Source organism: Chroicocephalus ridibundus, chromosome 9 (assembly GCF_963924245.1).
Source record: "Chroicocephalus ridibundus chromosome 9, bChrRid1.1, whole genome shotgun sequence".
Classification (NCBI taxonomy): Eukaryota; Metazoa; Chordata; class Aves; order Charadriiformes; family Laridae; genus Chroicocephalus; species Chroicocephalus ridibundus.
Genome location: NC_086292.1, coordinates 45,958,265 through 45,974,511, shown reverse-complemented (window position 1 = coordinate 45,974,511; position 16,247 = coordinate 45,958,265). Strand labels below are relative to the sequence as shown.

Sequence of the window (16,247 nt, the reverse complement as noted above, 5' to 3'; positions counted from 1 at the left end):
ACTTAAAGCAAAAAAAAAGAAGAGGGACTGGAAGAGATATTGTGATACTGTAGCAACTATTTTATGAATAACCTGTTTTTAAATAAGGTGCTGAATATGAGTTCAAACCAAATTCTATGGAAAAAAGCCTCTATACAAGCTGATAAAACTCGAATCTATTACTTTTAAAGCAATACTCATGGCTGCGTTTCACACAGATATCCTGGCTGGAAAGAACAGGGGAAAAAGATCTTCTGGGGCAGGATTGTCTTTGTGAATGAACATAGTCATTCACACTGAGATGTTCCCAATTCTCAGTTACACCTACTTCAGCTATGGACTATACTGACTCTTCTCCAAAACATTTAAGCAGCAGACAAAACCCAAAACCAACTGAAAAATACATACTTCTGCTGAACATACACAAATAGAACCATTTTTTCCTTAACCTTGCTAAATGTCACACACAAATTTAGTACCAAACCTTATTTATTTTGTACCATCATTCACAAGCAAAGGTGAGAAAAGTGGCTTTCTAAAGTCCAATCGTGCTAAACAATAATTTTAGTTCAGCTGAAAGTGGCTGAAAAGAGACATCAGGCAAGAGGGTCTCATTAAGTCAAACTCTTCTAAAGGTCAGTGGTTCCCCATCTTTTACCATAATTAAGCTTCAATTAACAAAACCATCAGCCTTCTGTATTTCACATGTCTATCACTCTGCTTTCCTCAGCATCAGCACTGAATCACCAGACAAAGAGCACATATCCAGAGTGGTTATTAGGTTGTGCTCCATGTTTCCCCTCAATGCAGGTTTGGGATTCAATTTTCTTCCATAATTTGATGGTCTCAGTGAGAACAGTTAGAACAAATCATATGATAAAAATACCAGAAATTAACATACATGAGAGAAGTGGAAAAGGTGGGTGAAAGGGCAATAAGGATAGGGAGGGGAAAAAAATTGTTTATGCACAAAGGTAACTCAAGGCCATGAAATGATCAGGTTTGCTGTTTTTTTAGTTTGGTTTTGGTTTTTTTGTTTGTTTGGTCAGTTTGGGGTTGTGGGTTTTTTTTTTTTTTTTTAGAAGACAACCTCTCCTTTCATTTTGTTCTAGTGTACTCTACCTAGTACTTTACTGCCCCACAGCAAGGTACTTTTGCTACATAAATAAGTAATAGATGTGAAATTAATACATTTGTATTATTCTATGGTTTTATTAAATGATATTCCAAATTTTGGATAGAGGAGCCAAATTGAAGTGTGAAGAGAAAGAATGGTACTTTGTCAAGTATGTAGCATGAAAAATTCTGCTAGCACCTTACAGAAAAGTCTCTTATTTAGGAAGTGATGTATTTTTGCTATTGTCTTTCCTTTGAGGAGCAGCCGATTTCCTTTTTCTGGGTGTTCCTGGGTGGTATGAACATAAACAAATGTGACATGAATAAAGCATGAGACCTGTTTCTCTTTTGTTTATGTCTTACCATCTTTACTGTTGTACATCATCTACAGTTCCCTGTGCACTAATATCACTATGTGGAAAGGCAGGGGGAAAGTCTTCCAGAAAAACTCTGGCATAAAATAAAGAGCTAATAATTTGACCTCAAGACGTCAGGCAGCTAGAGATGGCTACTTGAGTACCCTGCTTTGATTAAGTACAACAAATCAGTAATTGCCTAAAATTAAGGCAAACAAAATGAGTATCCTAAGGAGAGATTCAGGATAGTTCAGGAAGCCACAGAGACAGGGCTAGCCCTGGCTATAAATTCTAGGACAGCTTTTTCCTTTCTTCTTCAAACAAAAAACTTCAGATCAACACAAGGACCGGTTTCTCTGACACACGAAGATTAGTATCTCCTAACCCGTTACCACACCAGTGTCTAAATAATCCAAGCAAAGACCTATCTGTTGTGACTGTTGCTATCAACTGTTTCCAACCAACTGGAAACAGAAACATCTTTCTTCCTTTTCTTGAGGTTAGCAGGGTTCTTTTTTTTGTCTTCCTCTCCAAGAAGTAACTAAATGCATAAGAAAAGCAATTGGTCCAAGTTCGATTTTCATCTTTGAGTGGAAAAGTATTACGCTACATCAAGCCAAGTTACGCTCACTTATCTTACTCTTGGGAGATACCAAAGAACCCCCTTCCCTGAAGGTAAACTCCATAGCAAAAAAAATGCAACTACAAATTTGAGTGGGATGAGGGAAAGGAAAAGAATCAAAAGGAAGATCTTTAGTTTGGCACCACACTTACAGCAGTGAAGTGGCCGTATTTGTTTTTCAAAGGAATGCTAATGGATGGGATTGTCTTCGCTGAGTCTTATGAAAATAATAGCTCTCCCAGGCCACTGGAAGTTACTACAAATTACAGCAGTAATTACAGGGGAGGGACTGGCTAAACATTCATAGAAAATATTCCCACTATAATAGAGGTGCATCTTTCTCAAATGTAAACTATGGATTCAGATGCCCTTTTCTAGCAGCAGTAACAGGAGCTTCTTTTGCTCCTCCTCACTTGCCCAAGCAGTGTCTGTGTGGCCACACAGCAGAATGGCTAATTCACCAGTTGAGAAGGGCAGGCAGTTCCTAGTATAATGATACCGCTACTACTAAGAAAATGGTATAGACCAAATACTAACAGTTTCTAACTAAGATTATCACCAAAAAAGATGGTATCTGACTTCAAACAATACTAGCAATGTCCCAATTTTCAAAATGCTGAGAGCAACTGCAAGGTGTATCTTAACCAGTGGAAGACACTGCTGTTTAGTGTTTCAAATCAGCACAAAGTAGACAAGTAAGGCTTGCAGTTATACTCTAAACCCCCCACTCAGTCATTCTCAATTGCATTCCTTTAGCTACACAAATAAGTAGTCTTAGTCCATAAAGCTCTCAAACATTAAAAATTACCAACTGGAGTATATTTGCAGTTGCTCAGTATCAAAGCCTTCCATAAAGCATGACAATTTAATGCAGATTTGGACAATGCTAAGTTAAACACGGGTCTTTATTTTAAATACCACTGCAATAAAATTAAGATAACTGAAATACAGGTATCAAACTCTGCATGTGTGACATGAACCACAGGAAAGTTAATCTCACATAATACCTCTTCTTTTACACGTTCTCATTAAAGGCATTTTCCATTTAGATTTAGTGTCAGCAAATGATGCATTTTATTTTGCCTCAATTTATTTAACAGACCAGCTGAGTAAAAGCAAGGATGTCGATAACAAGTAGTATTTTAACTCTCTCACAATGGTATGTATAAAATAAAATTATATTTGGCCAGCAAGGTCAAAATGGAAATCAATACATTCTAAAATTCTTCTGTTGCACAGCACTAACAATTTGTGTTTGTTCACTTTCAAAGACTGCATGACTTTGTTCTCCAAGCTTCCCTGAGCACTCAAGACCTACTAGTAAATTGCATTTGCTTAATGCACAAGTAAAATCAACTACCCGTTAATATAGCTAATCACTGTACATAAGTTACAGAGAGCTTATGGAAAGAAAAAAAACAAACAAGGGAACCAAAGAGACAAAAGTACATCCATAGATAATAAAGACTTGAAGAGTTTAAGAGGAAAACAAGTTAACTTTTAACATCCAACCCTAAAATTTACAAAAACTAAGCATCCAGACCTAATTTCTTCCTGTCACGATTGTTACTTTGATGCAACAAAAAAGAGTCTCAAAAATTTCAAATTAGTAAGAGGTTTTACATGAAAAAAAGAGTAGCAAATTATTTTAGCAGTTTAGTTCACAGGTAATTTTCTTCCAAAAACTGAATACCTGAATAGTGTCTATGAACTAACAACTACTGAATTTCATTAACAAGTTTGCAGCCATGTGCTGTCATAGCAGATACACACAGTTTCACTTTTACCAACCTCCTTATAGTGGTGAAGGATACAATGAACTGCAGTTTTCACCATTTACTTATTTATTTTAAAACAATGTCGGTAAAGGCAGTAAGCATGAACATAATCCTCCTGAAAAGCTGATTTTGCTTGTATGGCTTACTTTGTCTTTGCTTCGGACCCTCCTCTGAAATAAGTCAGTGCAGCAAAACAAAGTTAGAGCCCTTTGGCAGTGGCAGTACAGCATACTGAAATCAGTAAGGCGCTTCTAATGTAAACCTGGAATTTGCAAAGCAGTTACTACTACTATTTCCTTTTTCACACATTTACAAACTGATGAAAATTTTCAGAGAAAAAAGACCCACAGTTTAATATCTGTTCAAAGCTGAGGTTCTTTGAAACCCTGACTAAACACTATTGAACAGATTGTCTGTATTAAAGACGTTTTCATACTACAGAAACACAAACACCATTTGTATATGAAACACATCTTTCTCAGCATACATCCAACTCTCCATCTCAGAGGTTCAGTCTCAGCCTTGTCAATACACATCTGTCTTCACCCATATGAACAGCTATTGGCAAATGTTTATGAGAGAGGCCCTTAGAACCTTAAAACCCCCTTTAAGTTCAGTTTTGCTTTTGGGTAACGGTTCTAAAAAGAAAGACTTTTACAAGTATTTTACAGAGCATCTGTTCTGAAGTTTCAGAAGTTTCATATATATCACGTGTGCCTTGAACCGGCAGTCAGTAAAGTCAGATCTTTGCTATAAGAAACATCAGCTGAAGAGTTCAGTGCTGACAGATGAGTTACAAACCAACTTTTTCTAAAATTCCTTCCTTCACTTAGGAAGCCAGACTGACATTAGGCACAATATGACCACTTCAGTTTAGTTTCTCAGAATATGTTAACTCTCAATAATAAGTGATGATTTTTATAAGAACAGACAGTCAAAGGGAAGAGACTTACTAGAAGTCCCATATTCTTCCTCGCATAAAGTAAAGACAAGCCAATACATGCATTGCGCAAGAAGGAGAATCCGCCTCATGACAGCCCCAAGCTATGTTGCTCAGAACATGACTGTTGCCAGCCATATCATGGAAAAACCCTCGTATCAAATTCCAAAGAGGAGGCTTTGCTGTGCTCTCAGTAGAGGATTCAGCATGTTGAGGGAAGAAGCTCCAAAAGGAGGGGAATGACACCCTGGAAGAAGTTTCAGTAACTTACGTGAATTTTATTTTCATGTCATTTTTTCTTATGTAAGAATAAAGTTGAAAAATACTAAAGATTCCTTTCTAAAGTACAAAAGCAAACAACACTCCCCCCAATATCTTAACATAGATCCAAGCATTCTATTGTAATAAATACAACAGTGATTACATTCATATTCAACAGTACTGAAGACAGTTGTACAGCAAATCAACCAGACAAGCAGTGAAGCATCCTGCCTTTATCAGAGATGCCAACAAGAATCTGGAGGGCGGGAGGGGATTTGCTAGGGTTATGAACAGAGTAATGATCTGTAGAGCTTTAGAGCCCACTCAAGTAATACATAAAATTAAAGCAACTAGGAATGTTAGGTTTTATAGTCTTTATGGCTTTTCAGATACATTTATATAACTAACACTTTCAAACACTTGGAGCAAGGCTACAACACAGAATTACATACCTACAAAATTAAATTCATGGTAGTCTGCTTTTCTAAATCTCAGATTCAACTCCACAGGAATAAGACCGACCAAAAGTAACCAAAGACCCTCCACTCCTCCTTCCTTCCCTCTGCTATGCAGTCAATAAGCTCACACAGAACAAACATCACAAATGGAATAATTACTGAATTCAAACACAACTGTGGCCACTTCCAGAGTTATTTTTTTCTGTGGTATATAACTGTGTCACAAAGAATCCTCTACATAAATCTCAAACCCAAGTTTTCAAAAAATCAAACATAAAAACCAAATAATTCTATTTGACCTTCATTATTTAGGTCTGTGTGCCAGGTCTAATCAGTTCTCACAAGCACATTCCACTTCTTAAAAACAGACTGTAGAAATAAATTTTTCAAACTAAAAGGAACAGAATGCATTGTTTTGATGCTACAGCCTGAAGCCCTTTATCTGAGTTTTATCAAAGTATACTCTATCACTGATCAAAGCAGCAATGACAACTTAATGTTCTTTAAAGTTATATATTGCTGCATAAACTTCCCACTTTTGTCTTGTGGCCTCCAGCTCAGCATGTCATTGGGAGCATATTCAAAGGTCAAGAGACATTCTTTCAGAAGCCCTCAGCTCCCAAGTGGCAGCTCTAATGATTGCAGGAGTGGAGAGTAGAGCGGGGTAGATTAATTCCATCAGGGCTCTGTTCTCATATACCCTAGAAAATTCAGGTTGTCGTTTCTTCTGTCAGATGTTTGAAAGACTACTTGGTACATTACTGTATGAATTATTGTACATGGTAGTAGTGTTTCCATGCTGCCCTATTGCTGATTTCATTATTGTCTAAAGACCTTTTCTCACTCTAGTAGTGAAATCAGTATTTCCTTTTCATTTAATATTTTGCATATGCCATGCGACTGGCTGACTTTTTAAAGCAAATTTTGGAAGTTACTTGGATATGTGAGACAAAAAAATAATTTTTTTAAAAAAATCTCTATTTTAACAATTTACTGAGAAATCTCAAATAGAATTTACTAGAAAATATTATGCAATTTTATGTTTAATGAAATGTATTGAAATGAGTTGTACTTCAGACTTATTTAATAAAAAGGCGTAAGAACATGCAACGTAACTACCATGCTTCTACAGTTATATTTAAGATCTCCAATATCTCCATAAAGTTTTAAGCTTCAGATGAATGCTTGTCATGATTACTTAAAGCTCTCTCAACATCTTCAAAGTTCCTGTCCACCCTCCACAGAGAAGAGGAAAACCCCTGGAGAAATAAGGCTTACAGTGACTTGAGAAATCAATGACTGCTGAACAGAAGCACGAGCCAGGATTCAAGAGGCAGTACCAAATCTCTTAACAATAGAGAATCCAGTTAAATCTGCTCCCATACTCTGAGGAATGCACAAATCGTCCAAGTACCTCAACATTAGACGCAGCGCTCAAACTCCTTTATCTTGGCACAACGCCTTTATCTCCTACCTAAAAGCCCTTGAGGGGGACAGCTACGAGGGGGAAAGCCCATGGCCCAGAGCTTAGAAAACATACGTGTTCCTGCAAAGATTTTCATTTTCACAAGCGGAGTACTGCAAAGCCAGAAGCACAACAGGCTTGAGAGCACCACTGGTAATAATTAGGTTGGCTTTTCTCTCCTCCGTCCTGATTTCACCTACACCTCACCAGGTTTCTTACTAACTCCTTTTCAGAGAAGGAAAGGAACAGGACGGGGAGGAAGTACGGGGCTGGTGGGGCCAGATTCTGCAAGTCTGATGAATGGTAACTTTCACAAGGATCTCACATGGAAAAGTACAGAACAAATGGCAACATTGGTTCCTTCTCAGAAACTAGTATCAAAGGTCTAAAAATATAGGTATCTGGGATCTTGATGCTTCAGAGGAAATCAAAATTGACAAGAAGAAATTGGGCAACAGCAGGTCACAGGTAGCCTTGCACTGACAGAGTCTTACCCTCTAAAATCACCTTCGTTCTACAATGTAATAAGAAAGCATTTTAGTGATTAGAACTCACATGGCGTCATTCTGAGAGATGTCTCTTTCCAGACATGTGATGCCACCATAACTTTCACTAAGATTCTGTGGCCAGTAGGAACTATCAGATAAAAAGGGAACCATTACAGGTCACTCTCTGCCCAGATCATGTGAGGAATTCCAATGAAATTAACATGGTCTGAAACACTAATGTACAGTGCCCTACTATCAGACACTCTTGGACTTATTAATGAACTCAGTAATCACATGAGCACACTGTTCATATTTTAAATACAGTCAAGCACCAACCAGGCAGAGATTTTTCAAATTAAAGCATCACCAAAACCAAAGTAGGGACCTAACAAAAAGTGGGACTGATCCAGTATCATTATCCTTTTGCTAAAATACGTAAGAAAGAAAAAAAATAATATTAAATTGGTGAAGTTATGTTACAATTCTGAACAACTTTTGTATGTTTTAAAAGTAATATTAGAAAACTCAAACATTTGGTCATTAGGCTTTTGCTTCAATAGGATTTTAGCTTTCAATTTATTGACATGAAACCTCAATGCCAGTTTCAGTTTGTCCCTGATCACCTTTCCACATACGTAATGACCACAGAAGTCATTTTAAGATCTAGGTTTTATAAAATTGTAGGTACTTGGAAGTATGATGCATTGAGCCATATCACAATTTCTTTTTTTAACTAAAAATATGCTCATTAGAAAAGCTTAATTTCCAAATACTTTTTCCAGTGATTGTGCTACATTAGAATAGCAAATTCTAAGATGGAATTTTCTAGTCCAGTAAGCCTAGTACACAAAAGCAATATTTGAATATGTAATTTAAATGTTACAATGAAAGACATTGATGGCTTCTTCCAGCTGTTTCCTATTAGTTTTCAGATTAATGAATTACAACACATACATACTTAGCACATGCATTTTTGAGAACCTGCTGTGCAACACCATAATGAGGAATACCGCAAGCCATTGTTGAAAGAGATAGTTTTGTTGGGTTTTTTTGTTTCTTAACGTCATTTCTGCTACAGTTACTGGAAATATTTCAGTTCCAGTATGCCCAATAGAAGCCTATCTGGAACAAAAGCATACATTAGAACAACATTTTAGGCTTAAAATATAGCTCTAGAATTTTTCTGACTATATGTTTATACTACTAATTTTTGCCAGCAGCATCCAGTGAAATTATGAACGTGTTGTATACTAAAATATGTTGTATGATACTAACAAAGAAGCTTTTAAAAGCCGCTCAACAAGGGGGGGGAAGTGGAAAAAAAGAACTGTAAGAAGGGACAAGCAAATAGAGAATAGTGAGCAGCTCTGTGTACACAGATGACTCATTCTGACACACTATACAGGTGAGGGTATACAGGAAAAACTGCAGTTAATGAAAATTTCCAGGAATTTAATGGAATTTTTTTATTCTCTGTCTTCACTTCTCTCCCCATAAATTTAAAGCACTCTGAAGTACCAGCAGTCCTCCTGAGAATTTAACCCAAACCAAATGCTTGAGCAAGGCAGACTCTGTTATAAAATCTCACACAACCAACATCCTTTAATTAAATAGGTACCACTGTGTTTGGACGTGCACAAAAGCTCATCTGTAAGGAACAGCACTTGTACAATATACTACCCTGTGCTCTGGTCACCTCTATTTAGGTCACAAACTCCAACGACAATCAGTGACCATCCATGTTGCCATTTTGTTCCTAAGTCTTCAGAGATGACTATGATATAATTTCCTAGGGGAAATTTTTCTCATAAAAAAATTTCAGTCCTTATACGCTGTCAGGAAAGGGCTGTGTTGGAGTTTATTCAAGATCAAAACATGTAAAAATCTTTTCCTCTTGGAAATCCAAAGAATGTCTTAAAGATACTATTAGGTATTTTTATTGTGCTTCTACATTAATACAGCCTAATTACTGAAGTCTTACTAATCTAAAAACCCCAATACAGTAACAGGTGTAAGTTTTGCATCTATTTAGGTAAAAAAATAATAATATTTGTTTTTGTTGAACCTAAGAGCTAATGTAAACCTTGGTATGCTGACTCTTGGTTTTATACAGTAAACTGAATCTAGAAATGAATTATTAAACAGAGCGTATATTTTATAGATCTGTGCAAAGAAAAACTTATTTTTAATAATGAGGCATCAACCTACTTCAAGGAAAACAATGTATTATGACAATAATGAAAAGATATTTTTATTTAGGAGTCCATGCTCCTTTAAACAGTCACATACTTATAGAGTGCAAAGCTCATGTAACCTAATCTATGTTTTCCTCAAATCCCCACAAGTCCATTTACTTAAAAACACCACACTCCTGGATGGGTGCCTGGCGTACCAAACCTGTCCCGTCGTACATATTTTTATACATGTTACTAAATTAGGAAAGCAGAGTGGACTAAGGTTATGCCAACTCTGAAAAAAGAATATGGTCTGCATCAGTCTGTGCCTTTGCTTTTAAAGTTACAATCATTATTTAAGAAATTTGAACTTTACTAAGTATCAAAGCAATCTACCCTAATCAGAGACGGTAATAAAAACAGAAGGAAAATATAGGAGGGGAAAAGGGGAGCACCAAATGTATCCTTCCCCATTTTGAAGTCTCTAAATCAAAACACAGAAAACAAGTTTAAAAAATGAGTTAGAACTACATATTTTAATGCCAGGGTCTAGAATAAGAATAGAATTATTGGCATGCTGTAGCCATGATCAGTGGAAATCTACTGTGAAAAGGAGGTAGGGAAGAAGTCGTGTTTATATGCCTTTAATTAAGATTTACTGAAATACCCTATATCGAGCTCTATTCAGAATTACTAAGTTGGGTATTCAAGAAGTCTTTACAAGTAAATACTGGCATGAATAGTAAATACAGAAACTGTATTTTATAGAGACTTTAAAAAAAGTGAGAGAAATGAATATTCAGTTTTCATGTCTCGAAGTTTCTCTTGCCCCCAATTAGCAAAGCAAATTCCTAAGCAAAACAGACTTAGCAATAATCAATTAACATTCCAAGGTTTACTTTATAAATAGACAAAGCAGTAATCACCAATTATAGTTTGGTTTATAATTTTAGTAATGATTGAACCCTTCTTGTCATTACCACTGAAGTTACCAATGCAAGAGAAAATAAATGATCTACTATTTATCTATAAGTTACATTTTTCAAAATTCATCTTCATGAGCTCTTCCAGCCTTCTGGAAGCACAAGCTGTTTCAGTTACAAAACCTCACTGAACTTACCACTATTAATTTCCTATTAACTTAGAGGGTTATTAATTATGGAGAGATAATTATTAATTTCTTAATAACGGGTGGAAAGACTCAATCCTCCCCAATATTAAATATGATCAACCTCAAAAAGGTGTGGTCTTAACAAATGGAATGGGAACACCCAAGTTCTATTTCTGGCTAACACTGACTCCTGCTGTGGCCTGGAGCAAATCGCTTCTGTTAAAAACACTTTTTTCCATTCTGTAAAACGAGGATAACACTCCCTTATCAGTTTCACAGGATCTTTCTCAAATGCTTTGAAGATGAAGTTTTATAAGCCTACAAATGTATTTTAATGAGGCTTAAACTGACTATATTTCTAAAACAATTTGCCTTAAAAAGGAAAAGGAATTGAACAAAACTGAGATGAAGAGCATATATGCTATTAACCTCCTCTAAATATCATTGAGTTTGCACTTTAAAAATACCAAAGGCAGATGAATACATTTTCCTTCAGATTCTGCCTAAACGAAGCAAAACGGCAACAAGTGGATGCAATATGCAGAAGTCTCAAGAGACAATGCAGAAATGCCAATTTGAAATGGAAGCCACACGTTGCCTTATATGGGGAAGAAAGGGCATTTGCTAAACCTATCTTTGACTCCTGCAGAGATCTGTACCCCCCTTCATCAACACCAACTGCTGGGTGTTGACTAGGTGCTCCCCAGTCACCCGTGCTCTCGCTTTACAGATTAAAGAAATAGCATTGCACAGTTTACATGAAGTTTGGTATTATTTGACTGCATTTCATTTCTTTTTGCCTGATCAATGCACTCAACTCTTCATTTTGAAAGTTCCGTGACAACAAACACAAAGGGGAAACTTGGTCTAGCCCATCTAAATGCAACTGCTGATAGAGGGTTTTTTCCCTTTCTTAAAGAGAACTTTGCCAAAAGATGGGCTGGGATCATAAACCATACCCTATTCTTTGTTTAATTACTTAGCTTTTGCTCTTGACTTGGCAAAACATTAAGCTTTTCATTTTAGTAAATCTATAATTAACTCCAACATGTGCTGAGTAAACATAACCTCATTTTTAATTAAATCTTAGAACAAGATGCTACAACTTGCCATTTCTAAGGAGAAGTATTTCTCAAGTAATGTGCAATAAAAAAATCAAATCCTTGTCAAATATGAAACCTAAGTCCATCTGAGTATAACCCACCCTCTTTTAAGTCATCTGCTGTCCAAAGTGCATTCAGTAACTACAAGACCAAAGTGTAAACTTGAACAGCCATTACTTCACATCAAAAGTTTACAAGACTAAAGTCAAATCAAATCTAAATGGTAAAACAGCAAAACTGAGAGATAACCTTGGCTCTGGGACTCCTGAAGAATAATTTTCCAGTACATCTCACTGGATTATTTTGGTTTTTTTTTTTTTTTGCAAATGATGCAATAATTCTTACACAAAGAGAAAATAAATACAATTTCTCAAGAATGAAAGGAGTTGAAATATCATATGCATTATAAACATCAGAAACAAACTGGAACATTCTAATTAGTCATTCATAGGTGAGAAGATTCAGAAAATTTACTTCTGACAGCACATTCACATAGGACTAACTACAATTCTAAATTAAAATGAGACAAATTCTCTGAATAAAGAGAAATCTCTGAAAAATAAAGTTAAGCTACTATGAAAACATAATGTCAACTCTGTAAGTCAAGCTTATACATGAACTAATATAATACTATGAAATATTAATCAACTTTTGTTTATTCTGCAATTCTAAGATTTTTTTCAAGTAAGATCTCTGGCGTTACAACAATTCCAAATGGCCCTCAAGAATTTAGATTATTTAAGTGCTACAGTTAAATAGTAGAAAACGTCACAAAAATTTACTTCATGTTCAAGAATTACATGTACCAGAGCCAAACAAAAGAACGAAGAAATTGTTACAGAGAGAAGCTACAAGATTTACAGTTTGCAGGACAAAAAAAGAATGTTGCGCATTTCAATCAAAAAGTGTGCTCAAGAGAACTTTATATTAAATCTCCTGTTCTTACTCATCTGCTCTCCTCTCAAAGACAGAGTCTCTCAGTTAGAGGTTCTGATTACCATAGAATGTAGATACTGATGACGTTGCATTAGGCAGAAGCCGGTCCGCTTATTAACCTTACCCAAAATATATTCAAAACATGATTTCAAGAGAGTTTCACAAAGCATTTTCTTCCAGCCATTTTATATTATATTTCAATTTCAACATGCTTATTCTAGACAAATTTTTCCCTTTGCTTCTCATCAAGTTTAGCTTAGTCATCTTTCAGCAATTCTCACAAAAATTTAATGATGCATGATGGAAGTACCATTGTTTCAGTGGTACTGCACAATTAAACAAAGTGCCTTGAGGCCAAAGTACATGATCTTATCCGTGGGTGATGCAGATTTGGTAGCGTTTGCTAAGCACAAAGGTAGGATTATCATTTACGCTACCAGAGTACCACGACATAGAAAGTGTTTTCTAATCTTTAAGGAGCACAAATTCCATGCTTCACCAAATGCCCTTTTCCCTCCTCATCAGTCCTGCATTGCCTGATCTCTTCAGGAAACTACGGCTTATGTATTCGTGCTGTCTGCATGTATTTTCATCATTCTCCCCCACCTCCACTATTAAAGTTAACTTTGTAAAACTAGTTGGGACAATCATGACCAGACCAGAGAAAAGAAAAAAAAGAGGTCTTCATTATTAAAATCTCCCAAGCTCTATGAAAACAGGTACTTAGAGACTAAACTCTTGCCCACCACATTGAAGATAAACCGCAGCATAGGCTCAACCTTTATTAGAGTCTGAAGAATGTCTACAGTCAGAATGAAGACATAAATCTTTTTAGGGCTTCATTATCCATACTATTTAAATTGTTTTAAAATTAGAATTATGCTAGATTTCTATAAGGCAAATCTTAAATACTAAAAATGAATGTTAAGAGGACAACTGTGGAACAAAAACATTAAAAATGGATAATGAATCAACATATGCTATTAACTGCTTTGTTTCTTTCAGTTCTTAATCACAATTAAGGAAGACACAACAGAGAATCATTCTTAAAATATAAAATTCAATAGAAAACTGTGGGTGTTCAGATGCTCAATGGCAAACATTTACCATCCAACTGTTCTGCAGTTGTAATCAAGAGATTTTTCAGCAATTGATTAAGGATATTACTAAGAGTATCCTCCTAGATATCCATGTAGTTTCAACAAAAACTGAAGGTACTTATAACATCAGACACTGGGAAGGGAGAGACAAGAGGAATGACAGGGCAACCACTCTAAGGTAAGCTTTTTGTGTGATGACATCATTATGCTGCAAGTTGGCCTATCTGGTTACACCAGGTGAATACTGATTAGCTTTTCTTAACTGGACCCTTTGTTGTGATAAACAGTTCACTGTGTGATATGTGCAGGACTAAGTCTGGAAGAAAATGATGGTCATGAGTTTTGAAAAGTTACTTCCATAAATGACCACCACCTATACCTGAAAGTTATTTTTTAATGCAGATCTTTAAGTTCTGCAGAAGTAGTAGAAGCTGAATTATATCTTAAATGGTTACTTACTATAAATTAAGAGCTTTCTTTCCCTAACAATGCATTGCAAGTAGCTGTTGTAAAGAAAGCAGTTAACATAGAGTAAAATGATGTTCTGCAGTGAAATCACATCTCATCCTAGTTCATTTTATTAACTTTCCTAGCTTTCCTGACAGAATGCTCTTTAATGCTATTATGATGATTCATGCTACCAATATAACTAAGGCTAAAACAATTTATCAAAACTTACTATTTTGCTCTATTTTTTTCAATTTAGTTATTTTCAAACTCAAAGGTTTTGTTATAAAGCCATCTTTGAGATCTTCACAATTCTACAAAGAAAAATATGAAAATATGCTTGGAAGCCTGCTTCAGGAAGTGTTATGTTTAGGAAACATTTAATGCAGTAGATTAACTCTCCAGTGGGTAAACTCTCCCATGTAATTGAAAGATTAATCTTGCTCGGACTGATAACACTCAAGCTGTATGACATCCAGTCATCTTGATAGTGACAGGATCCGAACAGAGAGGATTAGTAATGATAGCAGTAATGGCATATGTATAAACTGATGGTACACTACCAGCAAAAACAGGAAGACCAGACACCACTGGATTCTCCAGTTTAAGAGTAGGCAACAGTAGCATTATTCTAAGCATGCAAAATTTTCACGCACACAAAACTAAACACACTTCGGGACAATGCTCAGTACCAAATTTAGTAAAATTCAGGAGAAATTAAATGCAGCGTGCCTATGCAGCTGATACCGGTTCCTAATCAAATGTGGTAGACTCGAAATCAGCTCTTCAGTAATGTAAATTATCCTTTTGAAAGTCTTTTTTGGAACCTTTTTAAGTTAACGTGTGAAGTTTTGCAGAAAATGTGTCACTTTTTCTTTGAACAAGTCTTTCTTTCATGGTACAGCACTATAAGGTAAATTATCTTTGAGGAACATAAAGCACACTCAAGTCATTCCTTTCTTTTGAATGTAGGACATCTGAAAATTGATGGAAATTTTATTGGCCTTGGGTCATAATGTTTAACTGGTTTATCTAATTTCATTCCAGAGCATTTACATAGTCATATAAATTTTTTTTCTTTCTAATCATAATCATCCTTTGACTTATTCTTATTAAGCTTATTATGCCTAGAAAAGTACAAGGAAAGGACAGCTAGATTTCTGCACCCAAAACTTCAAGGAGCAATTGCAACATATTTCTTGAGAATAAGTAATGTGAATTTACAAACACACGAATGCCACATTGAGAAGTTAGTTAAAATTAGAGCCAAGAGCTAATCCTCATAGATTAAGTTAGACCAGTTTTTTGAAATGCTGGTCTTGGATTTTTATCATCTCTGCAGATCAGAAAATGCAAATATGCCAGAGAAAGATTTAAAAAAAACAATGGTGATTTTTAGTTTTTATTATTGTTTTATCTGGAAAGATCTAAGGGCAATGGAAGAAGAATAATCACTTACGTCTGCTTATCAAAGTACTTAGAAGGCAAAAAAATATTCAAGCAAAATCTGCCTATGGCCAACTTTTTCTGACTTTGTGTCACATTTACTTTGAATAAATTTTGCCTTTTTATTATAAACTAGCAAGACATACATTTGTTATTTACTGTCATAGTGAGGTAAAATTGCCACAGGCAAACCTGCTAGACATGTGTCTTTTTAGAAAATACAAGAACGGGGCTGTTGAGTGAAAAGCAAGGAAGGACAGACTGGAATCCTGGAAAATTGCACAAAACAATGTTTTATCGTAATGACAGTTGTCACTGTCATTTTGCTTCTTCTCAGGGATGTTCAATATTTTCTTGATAAAATGGCAAAGACTGTTAAATAGATACATTTTTTTCCCCACTTCCGAAGCATTTTCCAGGACTTTTCTTTAAGTACATACAGCATGGCTTTTTTCTAACTACAGAGT

At 35.6% G+C, this 16,247-nt stretch overlaps 1 protein-coding gene across 3 annotated transcripts in view; it reads right to left on the bottom strand.

Moving 5' to 3' along the window:
- The window catches only part of LRRC28 (leucine rich repeat containing 28), a 54,509-nt gene that overhangs the window by 26,998 nt on the left and 11,264 nt on the right, over positions 1-16,247 (bottom strand). The window lies entirely within an intron of this gene.